At 35.3% G+C, this 25,132-nt stretch overlaps 1 protein-coding gene across 2 annotated transcripts in view; it reads left to right on the top strand.

The window, feature by feature from the left end:
- Positions 1–25,132, top strand: part of STAG1 (stromal antigen 1) — a 293,851-nt gene that overhangs the window by 708 nt on the left and 268,011 nt on the right. The gene's annotated exons all lie outside the window — the stretch shown is intronic.

The following is a 25,132-nucleotide window of genomic DNA, read 5'->3' on the forward strand; positions in this document are numbered from 1 at the left end:
GCAAATACCTCCCGCCGCCCGCCGCCCCGCGTTTCTGCGGTGTTTTTAGTGGCGGCGTCACATGACAACGAGCTCGCCTCGGCGGAGGGTCCTGGGGGTCGCTTGGCGTGGCGGCCGGCCCAGGCCTGTGTGTGGTGGCTTAGGGCAGGGAGTCGGCGGCTAGGGTAGTGGGCGCGTGGAAATCTTGCTTTCCCGCTATCTGCCCAGCCCGCCCCCGACGGAGGCCTCCTCTTGAAACGAGTCCAGGCCTGAGCACTGCCCCGCTAGTTTGCCTGTCCCCTGGGAGATGAGGCCAATAAAAGTTGTTTTCCCTCCTTTCTGGGGGTGGGGGGCGGGGAGAAGAGCTGGATAACTGGAGTGTCTGGAGTTGAATCTGAGCCTCGATTGGAGGGTCCGAACTGGGTGCTGCTTCTGTACTGTAAGGGACCAAGAAATTTTCTGGTTTTAGGATTGTCACGTCACTTCTTTTACCCGTTTGCTTTTTTATCGATTCTCGTTACATTGCGGAGAATCTTGCCCCGGACGTATAAATCTGGAGTTGCTTTTGAAAGCTTATAGGCTCAAAACAATGCAATTTGTATGTGACGATAGTGAATTTATTTGCTGTTCAAGTTGGTGTTCAGAAGATGGATATAGTTTAGTTCTAAGTGCTTTTGACCAGAAATTCTGTATTTTACATCTTTTCACAAATACATTTCATGTCTGAAAGTATTTTAATTGGCATAAAGTTAAGCGATTTGTAACACGCAGATTTTGAATGACTCCACCATTTCATTTTCTCCTGTTTTAAAAGAATTACAAATTCAGATGATGAAGCACTTAAGGAAATACACACAATGTTAAAATAGAAAGGACTTATTTTATGATCGAGTGTACCATGTTCTCTTTCATAAGGTACAAAAAATTCAGACTAAAAAAATTTGCTCCAGGGGGCAAATATTGAAAGGTATGGGAAGGTTGTTTACTTGCTTTGATTTTTGGAGAACATTTCAAACAAGTTTGCCATTTAAATAGGTCCTAAAAAACCTACAGGTGTTTTGTTAAAATTTCTTTGCATTTTCAAGGTGTACTCAAAAGTTTATTTAAGTGACCCACCAATGCATCTTTCTACAACCAAATTACTTTAAGTGGGAATTTCTTATTGTCCTCTTTAGCACTGATATTCTGATGAGGCAAAGGGGTACTTAAATAGGTGTAAAATATAAAAAATTGTTACATTACTAGCATTGCTTTCTTTGAAGAGAGTAATACATTTAACTGCTGATTTGAATGGCTCTTTGAAAAGCATGTAAGGGGCCTTTAGAGTAGGGAAGGGAGTACTGGGCTGAAATTATTTTAAACTTTTGGTAAATTTGTCATCCTTGGGATGTCACTCTTTGAGTCTTCTTTTTCATTAAAATGAAAATAATTGTATGTTTATTTAACAAGGTGGGTGTGAAAAAGTCCCTTGTAATTGTTAAAAGTTTAAAACCTTATACAGTTTTAATATTTTTTTCCATTGATTCTTAATAGTCAATGCTATGAAGAGATAAAATGCACTCTGGGGTAAAGATACATATCTCCACTTGCTTCCCGCCTTTCCCCCCTTTTCTGCTTTGTTTTGTATTGTGTTTTAGTTTTCTTTTGATATATAGCAAAGCACCACAAATTTAGCAGTTTAAACAACATCCGCTTATTATCTCACAATTTCCGGAGATCAGAAAGCTGGGTTCTCTGTTAAGCTGAAATCAAGATGTCAGCTGTACAATTGTTATCTGAGGCTCAGGGTCCTTTTCCAAGCTAACTACTGTTGGCAGAATTGACTTCCATGTGACTCTGTCACTGAACTCCTTGTCTTGGCTGTTGAACAGGAACCATTATCAGTTCCTTGCCACTTGTCCACTAGGGCAGTTCACAGCATGGGGTTCTGGTTTCATCCAAGTGAACAGGATGTCTCTACTTCCTCTGTCTCTGACCTCTAGACTTTAGGAACCTTTAAAAAAGCTTAACTGATTAGGTCAGGCCCATCCAGGATTGTCTCCTTTTGGGTGCACTCAACTGATTAGGGATCTTAATTACACGGGCAGAATCTATTTTGCCATATATAACAATCTCAGGAGGTCGCTCCGAAATTTAAGGAGGAAGAGATTATATAAAGTCATTTGGGATTAGAATTTTGCTGCTTTTTGGGCAAAGAAGTCCCTGTGTTTGTGTATTCAGAATTTTGACATAGAAAAGCTTATAGGCACAGCAATAGCCCCACTTGATAAGTTTACTCGTACTTATTTTGTCTTCACATTTTCCCTTTCTCATATTTCCAGGTACCTCCGTTTAGGTACCTCCCTTTATTCAAGCATTTTATTGTGTTTACAGAGAGTAAAAACCAAAACAAAAAAATAAGTAAAAAGGAAAGAAATAGAAGATTATGTAATTCTCATCATTCCTTGATACCTGTTGTTTTACCCATTTTAGAAATGAGATTCACCTCAGAAGTTAAGGAATTTAAGTACTTAAGATCACATTTTATGTGACAGGTAGATTCAGACACTGTACCAGTTGTGGTGGTATTGGTCTGACAACTTGTGAGGAGGGAATTCGTATGAAAAAGAAAGTTATTGCAAAGTGGCAGAGTTGAGACATTGATGGAACAAAGGTTACAGAAGCTTGGTCAGGATATGTAGGATGGCTTAACTTTTTAAGGAGAAAAAAATGTTTTCAGTTTTAGCGGTATCAAGTTTTAAAGACTGTAATCAGAAGTTAAAATTGTTAGAGATATACAGCATAGTTTCCTGATAGAGAGGTGATGTAGTAGGGGGTTGGTAAATCTTTGTGAACCAAAAAAGGGGGACTAATTAGAATTTAGATGATTCTTTCTATTGTTTCCATCTAGAGGGAAAAAATGTAGAATGTAGAGGCCCCAGAATTAGACAATTATTGAAGAAGTAGAGTTACATCTATAAAGAAGGAAGGGGCAGTTTTCTTTCAGTTTAGTAGTTATGAGGACAGGATTCAGGTTATCCTTCACAGCTGAAAGAAACCATACTTGCTGAAAAATGGGCAATTATTTTAAAGTGAGCTTTAAGTAGGTCATACATAAGACCAGTTGCTTTTTTTTTATATAATTTTTTTTTTTTAAGATTTATTTATTTGTGCATACAGAACTGGGGCACAGGCCAGAGGCTCAGGGGCAGTGAGAGGATTCACCAGAGACAGAGTTGGGAGCAGAACAGGCAGATCGACGAAGTACACTGCTGAGGGGAGCAGCGGGCGGGTCAGGAGAGGTCTGCCACGCCATGTGGTCACCTCCGGGGCAGGCGGGAATCGAACTCATGCGGAAGCGGCTTTAGATTCTCAGTGCTGTGCTTTAACCCGCTGCGCCACCAGGGAGGGCCCAAGACCAGTTGCTTTTAAAGGACAATAGGTTTTATTGTTTCCTTTAGATTTTTTTCCTCTTCTACTAATTCTTTTCCTCACTTTCAGTGCTTGAAAGACATCTTTTGCTTTTTTTTTATAAGATACATTCCTAAGTGTTGTGGGCCTAAATGATTCACCAATTACTTGTCCAAATGTCTCTTAACGTTTTTTGGTTTTTTTTTGGGGGGGGGGGGTTGGTAATTAAATAGCAATAGTAATGACTTAACTTGGTAGAAGCTCACAGTTACAAAAATATTTTACTTTGTGGCTCAAGACAAACATATACTATGGGAATAAAAGTTTCATGAAATAACATTTATTTAACTTTCATGCAATGTACTCTGATATTTTCTTATTTATTTTTTACAGTAAGAATGCCATTTGCAAGTCACATAATACCATGATTCATAGTAACCCTCAGATGGAAAAGTGGAGAATCATGATTTCACTGGTAATCAGAATATTGCAAACTAAAACCATAAGAAGAAACTTTTGCACTTCCATTGGATTGGCAAATATTAAAGATTATGATAGTATCTGGTTTAGTGATATGTGGAGAAATTATACTCCTACTCCTAGTGGCAATGTAAATTGACACAATCATTTTGCAAAAGAATTTGTTCTTATTTGTTGAAGATAATAATACCTTAAAGTTAGCATGTAATCTTTAGTTTCTTCTTTCTTGATTAGAGAGATTCCTGTGAACAGTATTGTCCTCTACACAGTAGTTTTACTTATAGCAGCCAAAATCTAGGTAAAAACCAAACCAAACCAAGTGTCCATTTGGATAAACAAATGGTGGTTTTCCAAAGTTAAAATAATTTTCATTAACCAGGATTACCCTACTTACTCACAGTGTATTCTTTTTTTTTTTAAGATTTATTTATTTGTGCATACAGAGTGGGGTACAGGCCAGAGGCTCAGGGGAGGTGAGAGGTTTTACCAGAAACAGAGTGGGGAGCAGAACAGGCAGATCAACGAAGTACACTGCTGAGGGGAGCAGCGGGCGGGCCAGGAGAGGTCTGCCGCGCCATGTGGTCACCTCCAGGGCAGGCAGGAATCGAACTCATGCGGAAGTGGCTTTAGCTTCTCAGTGCTGCGCTTTAACCCGTTGCGCCACCAGGGAGGGCCACAGTGTATTCTTTTTATGTTTACTGTTTTGTAAGGCATTTTGGAGTCTTAGTTTTTTGAGTGATACTACTTTGTAGTTTATTTTTGTTATATGTCTGTCAAGTTCAGTGTTAGGATGGCCTCATAAAATAAGTTTGGAAGTTTCCCCATTGCTTATTAATTAGAGTTTGTGCAGTTGATATTAATTCATCTTGAATATTTACTAGAATTCATCATTGTGACTACATGAGCTTGGAATTTTCTTTGTAGGAAGGTTTTGTTAAAAGACAGAAATTTAATTTCTTCAGCAGACAGGGTAATTTAGATTTTTCACTTTATGTCAGTTTTGGTAAGTTGTATTTTTCTCTTTAAGTTTTATTTTTAAAGAAACATTTATTGATATGACTCATTGTAAGACTTTTTCTAATATCTGAAGAATCCATCTGATACCTCCTCTTTAATTTCTGTTCATGTTAATGATTTTGTTTTTTCTTGACCAGTCTTAATTATTGGTTTAATACTGTTTTTCCTTTTCAAATTATATCATTGCTATTTTTCTCCATTTGCCTTCTCTGTCTCATTTCTGTTCTTTTAACATTTTCTGAAAAGTTACTGAGATAATAATACTCGTTTACAACACTATGTGATTCAAAAACATAAGATAATAATACTTGCTCAGAGGCAAGTTTCTAGACCACTATGGCACCCACTGTAGTCTTCCCCTATAGTCCATTGTGTGCCCTTTTCACTGTTTTCTCCTCTCCCACCTCCATCTCGTAATTTCATTTCTACAGTCAAATTTCTAGGATTTATTATTGACTTGATTTCATCTGACACTTTGTTTTGTTTCTTTATATTCCACAAATACTTGGAACTATTTGGTATTTTGTTTTTCCCCTCCTGACTTATTTTGTTTAGCATTATCTCTGCCAGTTCCATCCATGTTTTTGCAAATGGCCAGAGTTCTTTTTTTCAGTAGCTGAGTAGTAGTCCATCATGTGTACTGGCTGTGTTTTTCTCATTCACTCTTCTGTTCTTGGGCACTTAGGATGTGTACATAACTTACCGTAAATAGGACTCCAGTGAACACTGAAGTGCATATATCCCTTCAAGTTAGTGTTTTTGCATGTTTTTGGGTAGGTAACTTGGAGCGGAATTGTTGGATTGCATGGTAGATCAATTTTCAGTATTTTGAGAAACCGCAGAACTATTTCCAAAAAGAGTTGAACCAGTGTACATTCTTTTTTATCCACATTCTAGCCAACGTTTGTTTGGTATTTTTGTTAGGGCCTTTCTCACAGGTTTTGAGATGATATCTCATGGTGGCATTTCTGTTATTTATGATTTTCTTTGCTACATTTTTTTCTCTAGCTTCTCAAAGTGGAACTGCAGGCCATACATTTCAGATTTGTTTCCTAATGTAATCATTTGAAACTATAGATTTTCCTTTAAGCACTGCTGTATCCCACAGATTTTGATATATTGTATTTTTATTCAGTTCGAAAGTCTCCAGTTTACTCTGCAATTTCTTCTTTGCCCGTAGATTACTTAAAAGTATATTTAATTTCAAATGTTGGAGGTTATTTTAGATAAAACATCACTGATTTCTAATTTTAATTGCATTTTGAGGTCAGCATATTCATTTAAATTTATTGAAACTTGTTTTATGGACTAGTATATAATCTGTGTTGGTGAATATATTTTTCATACTTGAGACAGATATATTTTGTACTGGTGAATATATCTTTCACACTTAAGACAGATATATTTTGTACTTGCTCAGCGTATTCTGTAAATAAGAACTAAGTTAAGGTGCTTTGTGGAAGTGTTTTCAAATCATCTTTGTCTACTGATTTCTGGTTTTGTTGTATAGTTCTATCATGGGACATTAAAATTTTTAAATATAACTGGAAATGGATATTTCTCCATTCTGTGAATTTTGCTTCATCTATTTATTAAAATTCATTTTCATTATATTTAACATATACTTCTTAAAGGCAGTGTATAATTGAGTTTTGCTTTTTTATACATTCTGATAATATGGAAATGAAATTTCTTTCCCAGTTGTAATATTGATTATGTGCTGATGTTTGTCAGAAACTGAAGAGTTTGAGATTTTATCCTACACGCCAGTACATTAACCTTCCATGGTTTAATGGATACTAGTAGAAGCTGTGAGACTCCATAGTCAGAGATGAATAATTACAATAGCAGTAGACAGTAAATCGGCATTTGCATCAGATCTTTAAGCCCCAGTTTGCATAGGGAAGTATAAGGCTATAAAACCTGCACATGCAGTGGATTGTGTTACAGGAGAGAAACCCCAGGTTTAGGGAAACTCGAATCATTTTTTTGTTTTTAAATATTTATTTATTTATGCATACAAGAATTGGGGTATAGGCCAGAGGTGCCGGGAGGGGGGTGTTGGTTAAAGGATTCACCAGAGAAAGAGTGGGGAGCAGAACAGGCAGACTGAGTGAAATACACTGTTGACTGTTAAGGGGAGCAACGGGTAGGTCAGGAGAGGTCTGCTGAGCCATGTGGGTCACCTCCGTGGCTGAGGATGGAATTTGTGCTGCAGTGGGTTTGAATAGCTTCATAATGCCGTGCTTTAACTGCTTGCACTACCAGGGAGGCTCAAAACTTGAATCTTTATAATGTGTATTAAGCATGCCTCCCATTTTTATGTCTAAGAGATGCTGTTTCATGCTTCCAGGACTACTCACTATGCATACATCCATGGGAAGATCAAAACAAAGGCAGTCAACTATTTTTCAAGACATGTAGAAAAACGAGTAGTCCATTGGGAATTGCCTTCCAAAACTACCCAGTGAATTTTCTTAATTTCACCTATGCTGTTTGCCTCTTAACTCTTTTTTATACTTAACCCCAGCTTAGCATTCTGGCATTCTTTCTGTACTGTTATTTATGGTATTTATGGTCTCACCAATTTGGATTACATACTAATATTAGCCTTTCTTTCCGTATAGCTTTGTTATAGTGCCTCTCTGTGTAAGAAAACACTGAGCATTTATTTTGTACCAACAAACATTTTAAAATGTTGGTATCTATTTTATATGTTAGGTTATTTTCATTTGGTCTTAAATTATACTCACTAAATTTTATTAGATTAGATTAAATTTACCATGTTTGTAATGAGAATGGGAACAATTGTATAGCAGCTTTTGGAATATTCTGGTTCTTGACTTTGTGGTAGTTAAATGGGATGTTTGCTATAGCATTCTTTAAATTGCTATCTAGATATTATGTGTTGTACTGTGTAATTGTGAAAACACACACAAAATAACCCCAGAAATAGCAAATGAACACTGAATTGTAGGATGTGTCTGCAAAATCTTTTCCTGATAACTTCAACCAGTATTTATCATCCTGTATGTTATTCCTGTGTATTTCAGATGCATAACTGCATTGGCTCCATTGGGTTTGTTAAGTTGTGGTAGCCTATATAGTGAGGTAGGCTAATTGTCATCTCAGCTAAGAAGTGGTACACTCAACCCAGGTTTACCTAAACTAAGAAATCATTGTTAGGTTTACCTCTACAACCCAGATCCCTAGAAATGATTTTTCTCTCACCTTCATTGAGTTCCTTCGCATTTTAAAGTTTATTTCACAGAGAGAATGGTTTTATCCTTGTTCCACCATAATTGTTTGGTCTTGTGATGGAAATTTTAATTTTTGGAGGTTTCAGTTGGTTCATCTCTATGATAGGAATCCAGTTAAGATTCTTTCAAAAAATATTTATATGAATGCCTACTCCATGTCTAATAGTGAGCATACAAAGTTGATAGTAGTGCTTTGCTTATTTATTTATTCATTTATTCATTTATTCATTCATTCATTCATTCATTCATTCATTCATTCATTCATTTATTTATTTATTTATGCATGCATGCATGCATGCATGCATGCATGCACACAGAAATGGGGTACAGGCCAGAGGTCCAGTACACTGCTGAGAGGAGCAGTGGGTAGGTCAGGAGAGGTCTGCCTTGTCATGTGGATCATTTCCGGGGCTGCGGATTGAACTGGCACTGAAGTGGCTGCGGCTTGTTTGCAGTGCTGTGCTTTAGCCTCTTGTGCCACCAGAGAGGGTAGTGATGTTTTGTTTTTAAACAGCTGTTTCTATTTGGAGAGGCTAAAAACCAAAAGAAACAAAAATACAGCAACAAATTGGGATAATAATTGGAAATGTTCTGGAGAGGGTTAAGTTTCCCAGGCTTTGGAAACTTAAAGTGTAAAGGTAAGAGTTGTTCTTCTTCCTGTGAAGTAACACCAGATAGTAAGTTATTTTTATATGTCAGAAGTGACAGGCGGGGGTTAGAGTTTTTCAGGAAGAGTTCCTTTATTTTACTTTCAAGATAATAATAATTAAATGTTATTTGTACTGTTTTTAGATTTTCTGGCAAGATTTTTCTTCATAATTATTGACTTGTTTTAAAGGTCCTCGTAGATATCTGAGATACCACTGCCTAAAGGTCTTGTGAGACAGGGGAAAAAAGTATTTCATACATAATTAAACATGATCATGACCCATTTGTCTTTTTCGGAACTACCTAATTCCCTCTTCTATCCCAAAGCTCTTTTGACACTGATTATATCAAGTTATTTTTTTCCTGTCTCATTTAGAAATCTGTGATACAGACTTCCTTTATTCTTTAGTAGAATTAGAACAAAGTAGCAAATGTGCAGAAATTTTTATAACATAATATGGGATACAAAGCTAAACATCTTAAGTTGTGTTGTACTTTATTGTTAAAACCTAAATTAACTTTTGGGGGAGAAAATGCTCCATTGTGTACCTTGTATTGTAGTGATAGTTTAAAAGTTCATATGTTGACTGATGAAGGATGCACAGTCATTAAATGCCTAAGAAAGTGTCCATTGCTGAAGATCTCCTGGCACTACAGTCACATTGCCTAATCCTCCTTCTAACTGAACCTCTTTCTAGGTAGGCAAAAGTGCATAAACTCTTTAACTTTGTAAAATCTCAGCTTTTTTTTTTAACTTTTAGAATTGGAATAATAAATGCATGTCTCTGGCATGGGCTGCTATAAAGGTTACAGTTAGCTTTTAACTATTAGAGTTTATTGCACTGTATTTAGATATGGAGGACATTAATGTAAATTTAAAAGGTGAATAAAAGTATAATCAAGGTAAATGATGAGGTTACTTTCCCTGAAGTAAAGAATTTTCACTAATTGGTGCTTATCAGCACATAATGCTAGCTAGATTAAATCATTATTAATGAGAATGGTGAGAGGATGAGGTACTGTGGTCAAACTGAGAAATGAGAGTTATAACCAGTGTTTTCTGCTTCTTGTTAAACATATTTCAGGTTACGCTTTAGGGCTTCCCTGGTGGTGCAGAGGTTACCATTCCTATCAAGCTATCCCCAGCCACTGCCACATGAGTTTGGTGCCCAGCAGACCTCTTCGGTCTTGCCCTCTGCTCCCCTCAGCAGTGCATTTCACCTGCTCTGCTCCCCATTCTTTCTCTGGTGAATCCTGTCACCCACTTCACCTATTGACCTACTCTCCAGTTCTTGTATGCTTAAATAAATTAATTAAATCTTTAAAAAAATTTAGGCTTTCAACATTTTTACAAAGTACTATCCTGGAAAGACATCATTATGTTTTCTTAGTAATTGAGAAATTTTGATGACTATATGAGGGCTATTTATGAATATTAGCTTTGCACGTTTAACTTAGCAAACAGACTAGAAATTAATCTTTACCAAGAGCAAAATATATTCTGAAAGTTACTAGTCACTAAGTTATTTAAGTTCTTAGACAAAGAGAGATGATAAATGACTCCTTTCTTTTGTAAAAAAGGACTATGGAGAGAAAAATCAAGGTTAATCTAGGTTTTTTTTTTTTTTAAATGATGTACATTTAATATTTTGTAAATGTAAAGGCACCATGGTATAAGAGAGAGAAAACTAAGGTAGCACCAGAGACTAGAGTTTTATTTATAGCTATGCCATTAACTAGCTTGTGTCTTTGAATCATTTTTTCTCTGCCCCCAGCTTCTTCACTGTAAAATTAGTGTATGGTACCTGGCTTCCAAAATTCCTCTACATTTTTTAGTTCTGTTGAGATAATGATGAAATTAGCTCGGACTCAGACAATGCAGAGTTTTTCATTTGGAAGGCTTTCATTTTTAAAATCTTAAATGTGATTATCATTTAGCTCCTTTTACTTCCTGACCTCTCAACGGGTATTTAGAATAAAATATTCTTTACCCTACCTGGTAAATGTATAGGCTAAATATCTTAGTATTTAGGTAGCATTTGTAGTTTCAGTTACTTGTAGTGGATGTGTGCTGCTTTCTTTTGTGAGAAAGAAGTAGACTAACACTGTTTTCATGTAATTGTATTCACTGTGAATCATTCATTACTTACTAAACATCTACATGGACCATACATTGAGGCTATAAAGACATTAAATTAAAATGTAGTTCTTGTCTTTCTGAGGTACAGAGGTGGCACATCAAGACTCAGATCTTTATTCCTTCTTCAAACAAATACTTTTCTGATATCTTTATCGCTCCTTTCTCTTTCCCTCTTTTTCTCCCTTACTCAAATCCTGAGTTGGCCTAAGTGTTTTTCCCTTGTGTTGTTGTGGTGTACTATGCCAGGGTAGCCATGAGTGATTATAGAATTGGTACTTTTTGTCAGGGTTCCTGGTCAAGAGGGGAGGTGGGGATTGAAATTGAGATTTTATTCTTGGTAAAACTGTTCATTTGCTATTCTCTCTTTTCCTAGTCACCTGCCCAAAGAAGGTCTTTCCCCCCACTAATTCTTATAAAAGAAACTGTATGCTTGCAAATATCTACTTTGTGGTCCAGTAAAATAATTATGTAGTATTATTTAACCAATTTTTATAGTAGGTATTAAATGCCTTGAGGTAGTTTGAAGTGAACTTTTAAAGGTGAATTCTTTTAAAATTTATTTATTTATTTTTTTTGAGGTAACATTGGTTTGCAACAGATTCAAAGGCATAGGATCACACTCCTCAAATGCATACCTCTATACTTACCACATCCTCCACCAAGACATCTTGAGGTCTCTAATCATAGTCCATGTGTCTTTTCATCTTTGTTTCCCCAATTCCCCCACCCCTCTGGTAGCCTCAATTCCATAGACAGATTTTTTTTTCTTTTTAAAAAAGATTTATTTATGCATACAGAATTGGGGTACAGGCCAGAGGTTCAGGGGTGCCAAGAGGATTCAGCAGAGACAGTGTGGGTAGCAGAACAGGCAGATCAATGAAGTACACTGCTGAGGGGAGTAGAGGGCCTGTTAGGAGAGGTCTGCCGCACCATGTGCATTACCTACAGGGCTGGGGATCCAACTCACACAAAGTGGCTGCTGCTAGCTTGGAGTGCTGCACCTTAACCCATTGCGCTACCAGAGAGGGCCAGATTTATTTTCTAAGATTTTTAAAATTTATGCATACAGAACTGGGGTACAGGCCAGAGGTTCAGGGACAGTGAGAGGATTCACCAGAGACAGAGTGGGGAGCAGAACAGGCAGATTGGCAAGTACACTTCTGAGAGGAACAGTGGATCGGTTGCGCCATCCATGTAGGTCAGCTCTCTGGTGAGGGATGGAACTCTTGTTGAAGCTATTGGAGAGGGATGGAACTCTTGTTGAAGCTATTGAGGCTAGCTTCCTAGTGCTTTGCTTTAGCCCTTTGTACCCTTAGGGAGGGCCTCTTCATACAAAGAGCTCCTCCATAGACAGATATCTAGGGCTTGTTGCTGATTTGGTTTTGGCTGGGCCTTTGTTTATTTCTTTATATTCAACATACAAATGGAACTCCCTATTTGTCTTCTTACATATTTCACTTAGCTTTATCTTTTCCAGTCCATCTGTGGCAAGAATTTATCCTTTTTTTTTAAACAGCTGAGTAATATTCCATTATGTGTGTGCATATATATATATATTCCACATTGTGCTAATCCACTCCTCTGACCTTGGGTGCTTAGATTGTTTTCCTTACTTTGGCTATTGTTAATAGGGCTACAGTGAACATGGGAATGTGAATATCCTTAAGAAAAATAAAAGATAAGAGTAGGGTGACATAGATGGGAATGCCATCCGAGGTGAAATACAAAAGGATAGAGTTATGGTTTAGAGTTGCCCATGATTTTCAGAATGTGGTCCTGGGAACATATTACCTGGGAACTTGTTAGAAATTCCTGGACTCACCCCAGGCGCCTTACTGAATCAGACATTCTGAAGATAAAAACCAGCAATTTGTGTTTTACAAGGTTCTTTAGGTGGTTCAGATGAAGGCAGAATTTTGAGAAGCATTACTATAGTCTACTTCTTTGGGTAGTATTAGTGAGTGTGTGCTTGGAATGTGGGTTACCTGAGGAGAAGTGATCAAAAATAAAGAGCTGTAAGCCGTGACTGGAGTACCTGTTGTGCAAACTAAAGAGTTTGAACTTTCAGTGACTGTGTATTAGAGAATTGAAAACTTTAAAAATACACCATTGATTGGGTTCTACCCTAGACCAACTGACACGAACTCACAGTTTCTGATATACAATGAGGCTTGTGAATGATATAATTGACAGGACTTGGTTACTGATTATAATAGTACACACTTTTATTGAGAAAGTATCAAACATCCAATAATGTGATGAATAACAGAGTCCTTTTATGTAGATGATATTCCTCTTTCACAGGATGGTGGAAAGGTTAAAGTACCTTCTGAGTTACTCATCTAGGAAGTAGTAAGTTTGAATTCAGGTTTTTGAGGCTAAAATCTAATCTTGTAAGCAATATTTGAGATCTTGGTGTTCATGAATATATAAAGGAAAATACATATTTATTCTCACTAACCTTTCAGTAAGATTTAACATTTTGTTTGATTTTTGAATGTAGGAAACAATCACAGCTGTATTTAGCAATAACTGGTTTTATCACATATTTTCGTATTACATTATAGATGCTGTGGTAGTTGTAGATACATCAAAATAGCACTTTACCCTAATCAGTACTTAAAATTAGAGTAACTTAGACCCATTTGTAGATCTTTTACTGTGTACTAATTACTACTACATATTTGCTTTTTAATGCTGATAATTTATTTGAAAATAATGACTTATCTTTTCTAAACATTTGCTGTGAAGAGAATTTAGTGAATAGGCTCATATAGGGTAGATGGGGAATAAAAAAATTTTTATTTTGATTATCTTTCAGAATAGAAATCTTTATAAAAGACTTTCTCCTTCCCCATACTCTTTTGGCTTGCAAGGAAACATGATAACCGCTAACTGGAAACAAAGCTTTTTAATTTGGCTTGTTAAAATAGGACTAAAACCCATGGTTTCCATTACGTGTCAGAGTTACTAGATTAAAAACTACATAGTTTACATGCTGTTTTCTAAGCATCTTCTAAGAAATTAGAAATAATGATAGGTATTTTAACAGTTTTGTGGTTTGATATATAATGCTATTCAGTAGAACTTTCTGCAGTGATGTAAATTTATATATATATATGTTCGCTGTCCAGTATGGAAGTTATTAATTACAATGATGCAAAGAAACACTATAATTAACAGCAGTACACTAGCATGTAGTAATAGCTAAAGGACTTCTTATGTACCAGGTGCTGTTCTAAGCATGACTTAAATAATCCTTATAACAACCCTATGAAGTGTGGCTACTATTGTTAAATCTGTTTACAGGAAATTGAGGCACAAAGAAGTTAAGTGATATTTCAAAGATCAAATGCAAGTAATTAACAGAACTGGCAGTCAAGCTTCCTTTTATCTTCCCTTCATTATATACTCCTCTTATATTTTATATATGAAGGCATTGTTAGGCTCTTCAGACTCCCAAATGTATATACAGACTATTGTCAGAAACATTTTTTATTAAAAGGAATTTAGGAAAAATCATTATTATTATTATTATTATTTTAAATTTATTTGTGCATACAGAACTGAGGTACAGGCCAGAGGCTCAGGGGCGGTGAGAGGCTTCACCAGAGACAGAGTGGGGAACACAACGGACAGATCAACGAAGTACACTGCTGAGGGGAGCAGCGGGTGGGTCAGGAGAGGTCTGACATACCGTGATGTGGTCCCCTCGGGGCAGGCGGGAATCGAACTCTTGCGGAAGCGGCTTCAGATTCTCAGGGCTGTGCTTTAACCCGCTGCGCCACCAGGGAGGGCCTAGGGAAAATTATTTTAATTATAAACTTGTATTTTTTGCCATTTGTTATTTGACTCTACCCATAGGCTCAGTTAACCTATTTTATTTCCTGTAAGCAATTTGTACTAAATGTTTTCTGTAATCAAATTAAAGTTAGGTTCTGAAATTGAATAATTACCTGGTTATTGTGCATACTGTGACTAATTGAAAGATAATTTTTAGGTCATTTTGTGGTAAATGGGTTTTGCCTTTCCCTACTCACCAAATACAAATAACTAATCTATATTACATTTGGTATGCTGTGTTCCTGGACACCCAGAGAGGAAAGGTTTCACTTAGGTACAAAGATCCACTTTTACCATATTTAGGATGAGCTGGTGGTAGATAAGTTACAAAGGGACAAGAAAACTGTCATTTTTTTCAGTTTTCTGTTGTATTTAATTACGTTTGCTGCTTTACATTCTTAGTCATCATTTATTAAGTATACTATTTATTTCATCCTTCCAGTGCTTTAGATTCATTATATATGTGCATTTAATCTTCATACCACCCTTCAGAGCATATAATAATGGCAAAAATATTTTATATGTGAAGGCATTGTTAGGCTCTTTCTCTCTTTATCTTTCCTCACTTCTACTTCACCTTACATATAGGTGGGGAATGTGATGTGAAGTTGAGAGTATCATTGAAAGGCCAATGCTTGTAGTACTTAAAGGTTCTCAGTTATGTTTGCTTTTAAATCATTATAGTTAGATGCTAGAAATAAGGTAGGCTGGTTATTTGTCCTCACATAATTGACAGTCATTCTGGTAAACAGAATAATCATTCTCTGTTATATGCTATAAAAGGCATAAATGAGGTATTGTGGAAGGTAATAATGGGATACAAGCATTGAATAGGGGGGTCAGGAAAGGCATCTTTGAGGATGTGAAATTTAAGCTAAGGCATGTACATGCAGAACCTGGGAAAAAATGGTCCATGCACAAGACAGAGCAAAGGCAAAATCTCAATAGCAGAAATGAGCATGATAATTTAGGAACCAAAAAATTGTGGAAAATTAGGAACTGAGGTAATTTAGTGACTGGGAGGAGCAGAATGCAAGAGGATCGTGGCATTATATGAAGTTAGAGAAGCCAGTCTGGGTTATTTAGGGTATGGTAAGATAAGGACTCTCCAAAGAATGGATTTTATTACAAGTGAAACAAACCATTTAGGCAGAGGAACATTTAAAAATTATCCTCTAAGCTTAGTGCTTCTCAGGTGAAACTGATTTTCCATCATAGGGGCAATGTTTGCATTTATTTTTGATTCTTACAACTAGGGATAATGTTATATATTACTGGCATTAGTGGGGAGAAGCCAGAGGTGCTGCTAAGCATGTGTTATGCACAAGTTAGCTTCTTATATTTATATAAAAAAAAAATTGGCCCAAAATGTCACTATCCCCCGAGTTGAAAATTCCTGTTCTAACTGCTATGTGAATATGGTCTTGGGGAAAGGGGGGGTGGACTGGAAGAGGACAGGGTTAGGTTAGTTACTGTTATGTCCAGATGACAGATGCCTTGGACCATCGTGGTAGTAGAAATGAGAGCAGTTTTGATTCTGTATATAGTTTGGAGATACAGAAATTAATGAAATTATGGGATGAATCCAGGATGATTTCCAGGTTTCTGATTTTAATAATTGAGTGAATGGTGGTGCCATCTTAAAATGAAAAGTAGGAAGCAAAACGTTTCCTATTTTTAACATCTTCAAAGTTAACAGAATATGAGTTGCTATTAATAGAAGAAAACACTACTTTGTATACAATAAGAAGAAACATATGCCTATCCTGTTCATAATTGGTCACACTAGCAACTCACTGTTTTTCTGTCTTCTGTTGCCAGTTTTGGTAATTTTTCTGCCTTCATTTTCATTCCTTGGCATGTGGTAGACTATATTTTTGTGTGTATTCAAACAAACATCATAAAAAAAGTTTTTCACTTTTGACTTTTCATATCCCATAAACTACCTTATTGTTGCTTTATAAGAAGACATGGAATTGGGGTTAATACTTAAAATAGCATTTTATTTGCTAATGCCAATTTTTATACCTTTGTACATAGCAACTTCAATGCCAAATTTATAGAGTAATATTTTAAAAGACATTTTAAAGGTAATTAAACTTAATGTGCATGAAACCAACAATGTAAATAACTCAGTTGATAGCAAGGTGAATGGCTCTGAGTTCATGACAATGAACAGTGATGACTATATTAAAATTACTGTCTTTATAGCACAATTACAACGTGTCATCTTTACCTCAGAGATGCTATTAGGTTACATAAATAGAGAAGGTGGTGAAAAACTTTCTCATTTAGTTTTATGGTAGAAATGGATGAATAGTACTACTGATATTATTAACGTTAACAGTATGAATAACTTCGGTGTTTGGGGGCTCATCTTTAAAACGCATTCAGTCACCGGTGGGTGCAAATTTGCATTTGCAGTGAGCTAATCAGACAGTGACAGAATTTGTTCAAAGACTAGGTAAAGAGGACAAAAAGTAAAAAATGGTCTGTAGGCATTATTGTGTAGGCTAGGTGATGAAATAAAAGCAAGGAAACGTGTTTTAAACAAGTATGCCAGTACAAGCAGAGAAAATAGTACAGAGGAAAGTTAATAGGGAAATATTTTAATTTATTTTAATAGTCAAAAAACAGCCAATTTTCTACAATGTTTCTTTGAAAAAATGCACAGTAAATTCAGTTTATTTCCCACAGCTTTGGAAAACTAATAGTAAACTGCTGCATTATATTAGAAGGACAGTAAATGTTATCTAAATTATTGACATTAATTCCCATGTGTACAAAAATTGCATATATGTATGTGTATCATTTCTTTGACATAAGTGATGATTCTAATCACTATAATCTAATAGCAGGAATGCAGTTGTGACACTTAAGTTCAAGCTATAGCTAGACATTGCAGAAAAAGCAGATACTCCTGTTAAATTTGACTTTGATTTATTTTTTTGCATAATATCCACCCTTTTTTTTGGCCTAATTGATTTATTCAAATCATCATCTCTTTCTGAGATTGCCTTTATGAAGTAAAACAGTCATGTTAAGTTGTAAATATTATAACTATTTTACTATTTCGCATTTCATTATATATTACTTGTGATATATATACATGTATAACTTTCTTTTCTCTACTATTAACTGTTTTCATGGCAATGACATGTTACTTTGTGCTCTAAAGCAACAGGGTACAGTGCTGAGAAAAATAGTAGATACTCAGTAAATAATATTTGCATTCCAACAAGTTGAATAATTTATATTCATGTGGTAGACTGAGCCTGATTGTTATCTTTAAGCTTTTTTTTTTTTATATAGGTTAGTTCATTATAGGATCAGGCATATTGATAACATTTTCTTACTGGAATTAATTCCTTTGTTGTGTTACTTGTTTCCAAGTTTTTTTAGTTACCTTTTTCCTGTCTATTTTATAACTTCATTTATTACATATTGTTGCTGGCCAGTATCTTTCTAAGGTCAACTTAGATAGAACTTGGAAATAGGAAATAAATTTTTGAACAGATGGCTTGACTTTAAGAAAATATACATGTTGAAAAAAATCATCTGTTAAAGATGGCATACTGACAAATGGGTGATTGGTTTACTTAAATTCTAATGTTTGGTGGAGAAGGTCACTGACTGAGAAATTGGAATGTTCCTTAGTTGAGTCAAAATATTACTGGAAAAAGTAATATTTGGTTCTTGTAGTAATCCTCAGGAATATGTTGATATGCCAAGGTAGTTTAAACATTTGTCCTTTTCCCTTTGGAACCTTTCTAATTCTCTTAAAATCTTGCATTAGTAGGTAGGATCATTCCATTTTCTAAAACAATGAGAATAAACTAATATGAAAGACTAATTCATGGGTTTTTGCATATGTTGGGCTCTTCTTTTCTTTTTTATTTTTTAAAGATTTATTTATGTACAGAACTGGGATACAGGTCAGATGTGCAGGGGTAGTGAGAGGATTCACCAGAGTGGGGAGCAGAATAGGCCAACTGTTGAAGTACACTGCTGAGGGGAGCAGTGGGTGGGTCAGGAGAGGTCTGCACCATGTGGATCACCTGGGCGCAGGTGGGGATCGAAATCATGCTGAAGTGGCTTTAGCTTCTATAGTGCTGTGCTTTAACCTGCTGCGCCATCAGCTAGGGAAATCATTTTTTTTTTAAAAAAGATTTGTTTATGCTTACAGAACTGGGGTACAGGCCAGAGGTGGGGGGGATTCACCAGAGACAGAATGGGGAGCAGAACAGGCAGATCAGCTGAAACACACTGCTGAGGGAAGCAGTGGGTGAGTCAGGAGAAGTTTGCCACTCCACCTTGGTCAGCTCCTTGGCTGGGGATCAAACTAGTGCTGCAGTGGCTTCTGAAAACTTTACATTGCTGTGCTTCAACAGCCATTGCACCACTAGGGAGGGCCCCATGAATTCTGCTTTTCATTTTTGAACATAGGTAGTGCCAGTTTTTTTCCCCTAATCACATAGTGCTGTCCTGTCCAGTGATACCTTTTTTATTCTCCTCTTGCCTTAGTTTTCTAACCTGGAGGCTTTTGTAACTTATCTGGAGAGTAAGTACAACTTTGCACACTGTATTCACTAAAACATTCATATTCTTCAATCTTTATTTTTTGCATAGAAGACCTGGGTGTAGATCAGAGGTGCACGGGAGTGAGCTGATTCATTCACCAGAAACCGGGTTGCCGAACAGGCAGATTTACTGAAATACGCTGCTAAGGGATAAGACAGGCAAGACAGGTGAGGGCTGCTGAACCACATGTGGGTTAGTTCCCTGGCCAGGGCTGAAGTGGCCAGGGCTGCAGTGGTGATAGTATGGAGACCTACCCCTATGTCACCAGGGAAGTCCCAAGTTTTTGAATTTTAATTGGACCCTCAGCATTACCTACCAGTCTTTTTTATTCCTTGTTAATTCTTTCTCATTGTCATTATTTAAAAATTTCTACTCTTAGAACTGCTACTTTGCCATTTCCCCTCTTGTTTTTCAGTAGATGACCTCATTTATTCATTGAGAAACTTGGTTTTAGTTATTTTATTTCTGGGAGATGTTGAAAATTTTGAAGTGAGACTGGCTAGAGACTACCCTTGCCTTTGCAATTCCCCATCTTTGGAAGCATACAGCAAAATAAGGTATACATTTTAGAACAAAATTTGAAAAATGTATTTTTGTGATAATTTTAGTTTACTGTGGACCAATTTTAGTACAAAATCACTTTCCCAATTATAGTCATGTTCTTGGCATACTTCTGTGTTTTAAAATATGAGATTAAAGGAAATTCTATGTTTTGCGAAGGTTCCATTAAATATGCCAACTTTTATTTTTTATTTCAGTAGAACTTACAATATACAAAGTATACTAATCATAAACTTGATGAATTTTCCTGATGTAACCCACTCTTATAGCAACATGTAAAACATTTCCAACACCCCAGAAGATTCTCTATATTGTTTCTTCTCAGTTGTCTTCCCTTCACCTCCTTTTCCAACTCTGGTTAACATCTATTAAGTTGTACTTTATTGCTTGACTTCTTTTGCTTGACATGGTATCTGTGAGGTGTATAAATTTTGTAGTACATTTCAGCATTTCTTTTCATTGCTATATAGCATTCTACAGTATGAATATATCGGTGTTTCAACACATTTGTGCACGGACATTTGTATTATTTTCAGTTTTTGGTCATTTTAATAAAGCTATGGGAATATTATACAGATTTCTTGATGAACACACGTGATCATTTCTTTTGGATACGAACACCTAAGAATGGAATTGTTGGATAATGGTATACTTCTTGTAAGTATGAGCAGTTATGTAATTTTAATCATATAAACAATTTTCATAGAGTACAAAAAAATTAGGTTTTCTAACAAAATTTAAAATAAGGTACTTATTTTCATTTACATATTAAATTAAAATTCTTCATTTGGTTCCAAATTAACTGGTTCTGTTTGTACTATTATTTCAGTATTTTTTAATTTTCCTTCTTTATTAAAATTTAAGCATTTCTCTCTAGTCTGTTCTGAAATGTGTAAGACTGTCTTTTTTTATTTATTAAAGGATTTTTCTGACTGGACATAGATGACAGGAAATAATCATTGGTGTTTATGATAGAAATTTAGATTTTCTTGGTTTTGTTGAGCTGTCCTTTTAGACACTATAGTGTCTAAATTAGAAGGAACTGCTGAATTTGGAGATCAAAGACCTGAATTCTAATCCACTTTTGTCAGTTTATTTAGCACCATGTGCTTTTGTAAATAAATTACTTTTATCTCATTTCCCCACTTGTAGTGAGAATAAACATGTTTGTCCTGTTAGTCTCTGAGGATGTTGGCTAGTAAATGATCTAGTATTACAGTGCTTTGTAAGCTATGACATATGAATATATGAAATTGCCCTTTTTTGGGAGGATTGGGGGTGTATTTTGTGCATTTGCAGATTATAAGCCACATCATTTAGTTTGTTAAATAAACACAAGTTGTCATTTTCTAAGGTAGACAGTGTGGTGAAAAATTGCCTCCAGGGAAGGCTTCTGCTTGACAAGTCATTTGTAAGTGAGGCAAACTGAAGAACTATACATCAAACTCTGGTTTTCAGAATTGATATGTTTAGGAGTTCAATTTATTATTTACATCTAGGGAAGGTTAAGCTTTCACGTCTGAGATCTAAACCTGGATGTTGGATTATTGACATTGAGAATTGTAGCTTTCAAATGAAATGAACTAAATATGCTCATCAGTTACTGTATTTTTTTTTTAAGATTTATTTATTTGTGCATACAGAACTGGGGTATAGGCCAGAGGTGCAGGGGTGGTGAGAGGCGTCACCAGAGACAGAGTGGGTCAAAGAACACTGCGGAGGGGAGCAGCGGGCAGGTCAAGAGAGGTCTGCAGCGGCATGTGGATCACTTCCTGGAGGTGGGGATTGGACTCATGCAGAAGTGGCTTTAGCTTCTTAGTGCTGTGGCTCTAACCAGCTGCACCACCAGGGAGGGCCCAATTACTGTATTTTTCTCCTATTGAAAGACCTGTGTCAGATAGAGATTATATTAATAATTTGAATATTGACTCGTAAACCTGGAATGAGCCCAAACCCAGTTGGGTCATCTAAATTGTCAGTATTATTGAGGTGTGATAACTTGATAAAGCTACTACAGTTTGTCTGAACCAGGACACTATCCAAACAGTGTTTAAGATAAACTGCCAAATTTGATTAGTTTGAATACTCCTTACTTTCCAGTTAATTACATTTCAACTTTCATAATAGTAATGGGTAGCAACATTAGCTGCTGTCAGTGAACAGGTAATCATAGCATTGTAGCATCACAGGATTTACTACTCCAGCTAGAAGAAAATATTAAAACTCCTTTTATATGAAATATGTAAATACAGTGCTTAATGTTTAAAAACCTAGATTTCTACTAGGTGAATATGGGTTAATTGAAACATTTCAATATAGCAAGACAAAGTGTTTTATAGAACAGTGATCAAAATTTATTACTTCTTTTAAAGTAAGTTATGAAAAACTTAAAATATACAGATGAAAACAAAATAATTCAGTGATTTCTATGTAACATCCACTTTCGAAATTGTTGTCATGTCCAGTCTTGTTTTATTTCTGCCCTTATGCATATATCTTTCCCTCATTATTTGAAGGAAATCTTAGATCTTTACCCTGCCATTTTTATATATAAAGTCATTGACAGTTATTCTCTACTAAGAATTAATTTTGAAGAGTAAGCTACAGAAGGAAAAAAGTAAGCTACCTTTATTTAAAAATGAAAACATAAAATTCAAACCTTAGAAAATTAAAGTGTATATAAGGGTATGAGTATATGAGTTAGTGCCTTTTTTTCTTTTTTTCCATAGGTATTTAAAGAAACATCCCTTTTTAGGGACTAACAAATTTTTGAGGGTGTGGAAGCTGGGATTATGTTACCACTTGGTATATTTACATGAGAATGTCTTCAGAATGTGGGGTGAGGTTAGGAGGAATTTCCCACTTCATTGGAATTTACTTTATAGCTGCTTTATTGAATTTTAATTCAAATGATAAAAATAATTACCTTAAATTATTACCTTCAGCAAATTATTTCACATTTGTGAGCCTTGGTTTAGAATGAAAATATGTACCATTTTTTACACTGTCTTTAGGGTTAAGTGGGTTTTATGTAAATATATAAATGTAAGGTAATAATTTAATTTAAATTATTTTTATCATTTGAATTAAAATTTAATTGCTTAAAAATTAAATTCTGAAAATTTTTTAATAATGTGAGTCCTGATTTGGGTTATAGAGCCACTTAATAATTTTCAGATTTTTTTTTTTCAGAGAACACTGTAATTTTTCTTTTCCTATTAAAGAGAATTCATTACTTATCAGTAGTGAAATTTCTGAAGCATCAAATAAGTGATAATGATATGGTAAATGTAGGCCTTAGTTTTAGTTTTACTGCTGGTCTGTGAATACTCTCTTTTGAGCCTCAGTACATACATGAAATAGAGATATTATACTATCTAGTCTTTATTCATGTACTATTACCCAAAGGATACATGAGAAGGTGTAAGTGTGTGCTTGTTGTTTTTTTTTTTTTTTTTTTGGTGTATATGTAAGGTAGTTCATGTGTAGGTGTTGGGGCAGGCTTAATAAATATTGTGTAGCTTATATTCCATGCATTTACAAAGAAGAACAAAAGGAAAGGGAGAGACAGACAAGCTATTTATTAAATATGTATTAAATACAGATATTTTTTATATACATTTACATAAAACCTCACTTAACCCTAAAGACAGTGTAAAAAATGGTACATATTTTCATTCTAAACCAAGGCTCACAAACGCGAAATAATTTGCTGGAGGTGTATGTTGTCATTCCTTTACAAATGAAGAAATGAGGGCTTGCAAAAGCATAGTAATTTGCAGAATGTCTTACCACTAGTTAGTGTCAAAATTTGAGCCTCAGGGTAGCTTAATTTGAGTTTATGCTGCTTTCTACCATGGGCAATTTTATACCAGGGAGAGAATGCACAGATGTTTTTGGCTGCTTTACTCAGCTAGCTAATTAGAATATTGTAATACGGCTATGTCTGTGGATATAGTTGGTAACTCATTGAGACTTTATAGAGGAGTAAACTTGTTTTTAGTTGTATTTTTGTTACCTTCTTGACTAAACTGTGTGGTAAGTATTACAGAATACAGGGTCAGAACTGTAGGTCACAGCTGTGTTTTCAGACCTGTGTCAACAATTTTGCTTATTCTGTGTTTTAAATTGTTGCTTTATCTCTAATTCAGAGTAGAAACTAGAATATTATAGTGAATAGGAAACTAATTTCACTTTACATAAGTGGAAAGTGCCAATAACTTAATTAAGCAACTATATTAAAAATTTTGATAAATGTAATTTGTTGTTACCAGAATGTTTTAGGTACCACAGCAACTTTCTGCTGAATGCTCATTTGCCTAACAGTCCAGCATTGTCACCCAAAATAACCATTACTCTGACTTTTATGGTTACACTTGTTTTTAAAAAATATTTTACCTCCTCAGTCTTGTATCCATAAATGCTGTGATCTGGCTTTGTCTACTTTGGAGTTTCCTGAAGATAGAATCACACTTATGATTTTTGTCTCCTCTGTCCTTTGTTCAATAGAATGTAATTTATATAACTATAAGTTATGTGGACCTATAATTCCTTTATATTACATTAGGGTTATTTATGTAATTATGTCATGATTTGTCAATTTTATAGTTGATATACAGGTTTTCAACTTGTGGCTATTACAAATCATGCCTCTAAGAGACTCTTGCATATGTTTTTATTCACAAATGTAGGCATTTTTATTGGATCTATATTTAAGAGGGAAATCTGGTTCTAAAATATGACATGAGTAGAAAATGACAGGTGTTTTTTCAGAGTGACTTTACCAAATTTGACTTATATTAACAGTAATTGAGAATTCTCTTTCCTTCATAGTTTCCCACTGCCCTTATTGCCAGTCTTAAAATTTTAGCCATTTTTAAGGATTTTGATTTTCATATTCATAGTCTGTAAATGAGTTTGAGCATCTCATCTTTGATCATTTTGAAATCTGTTTTGAGAAGTGGTTGTTCTTGTCACTTGTTCTTTTTTCTTCTGGATTGTCTGTATTTTGATTCACTTGGGTTCTTGATATATTGTAAGAATCCTTTACTAGTTTAAATAGATTTTAAGTATCTTCCATTATGTAATTGTTTGGGGTTCCTTTTTGAATGTTATGTAAGAACAGAGATGTTCTTACATAATTTATTAAATTTTTACACTTAGTACTTTTCATATCCTTATTTGGAGCTCATTAATTTACTCTCCTATATCACCTAGACTCTGGTTTTGGATC

The sequence above is a fragment of the Condylura cristata genome, unplaced genomic scaffold (genome assembly GCF_000260355.1).
Source record: "Condylura cristata isolate star-nosed mole 26May11 unplaced genomic scaffold, ConCri1.0 scaffold00014, whole genome shotgun sequence".
Lineage (NCBI taxonomy): Eukaryota > Metazoa > Chordata > Mammalia > Eulipotyphla > Talpidae > Condylura > Condylura cristata.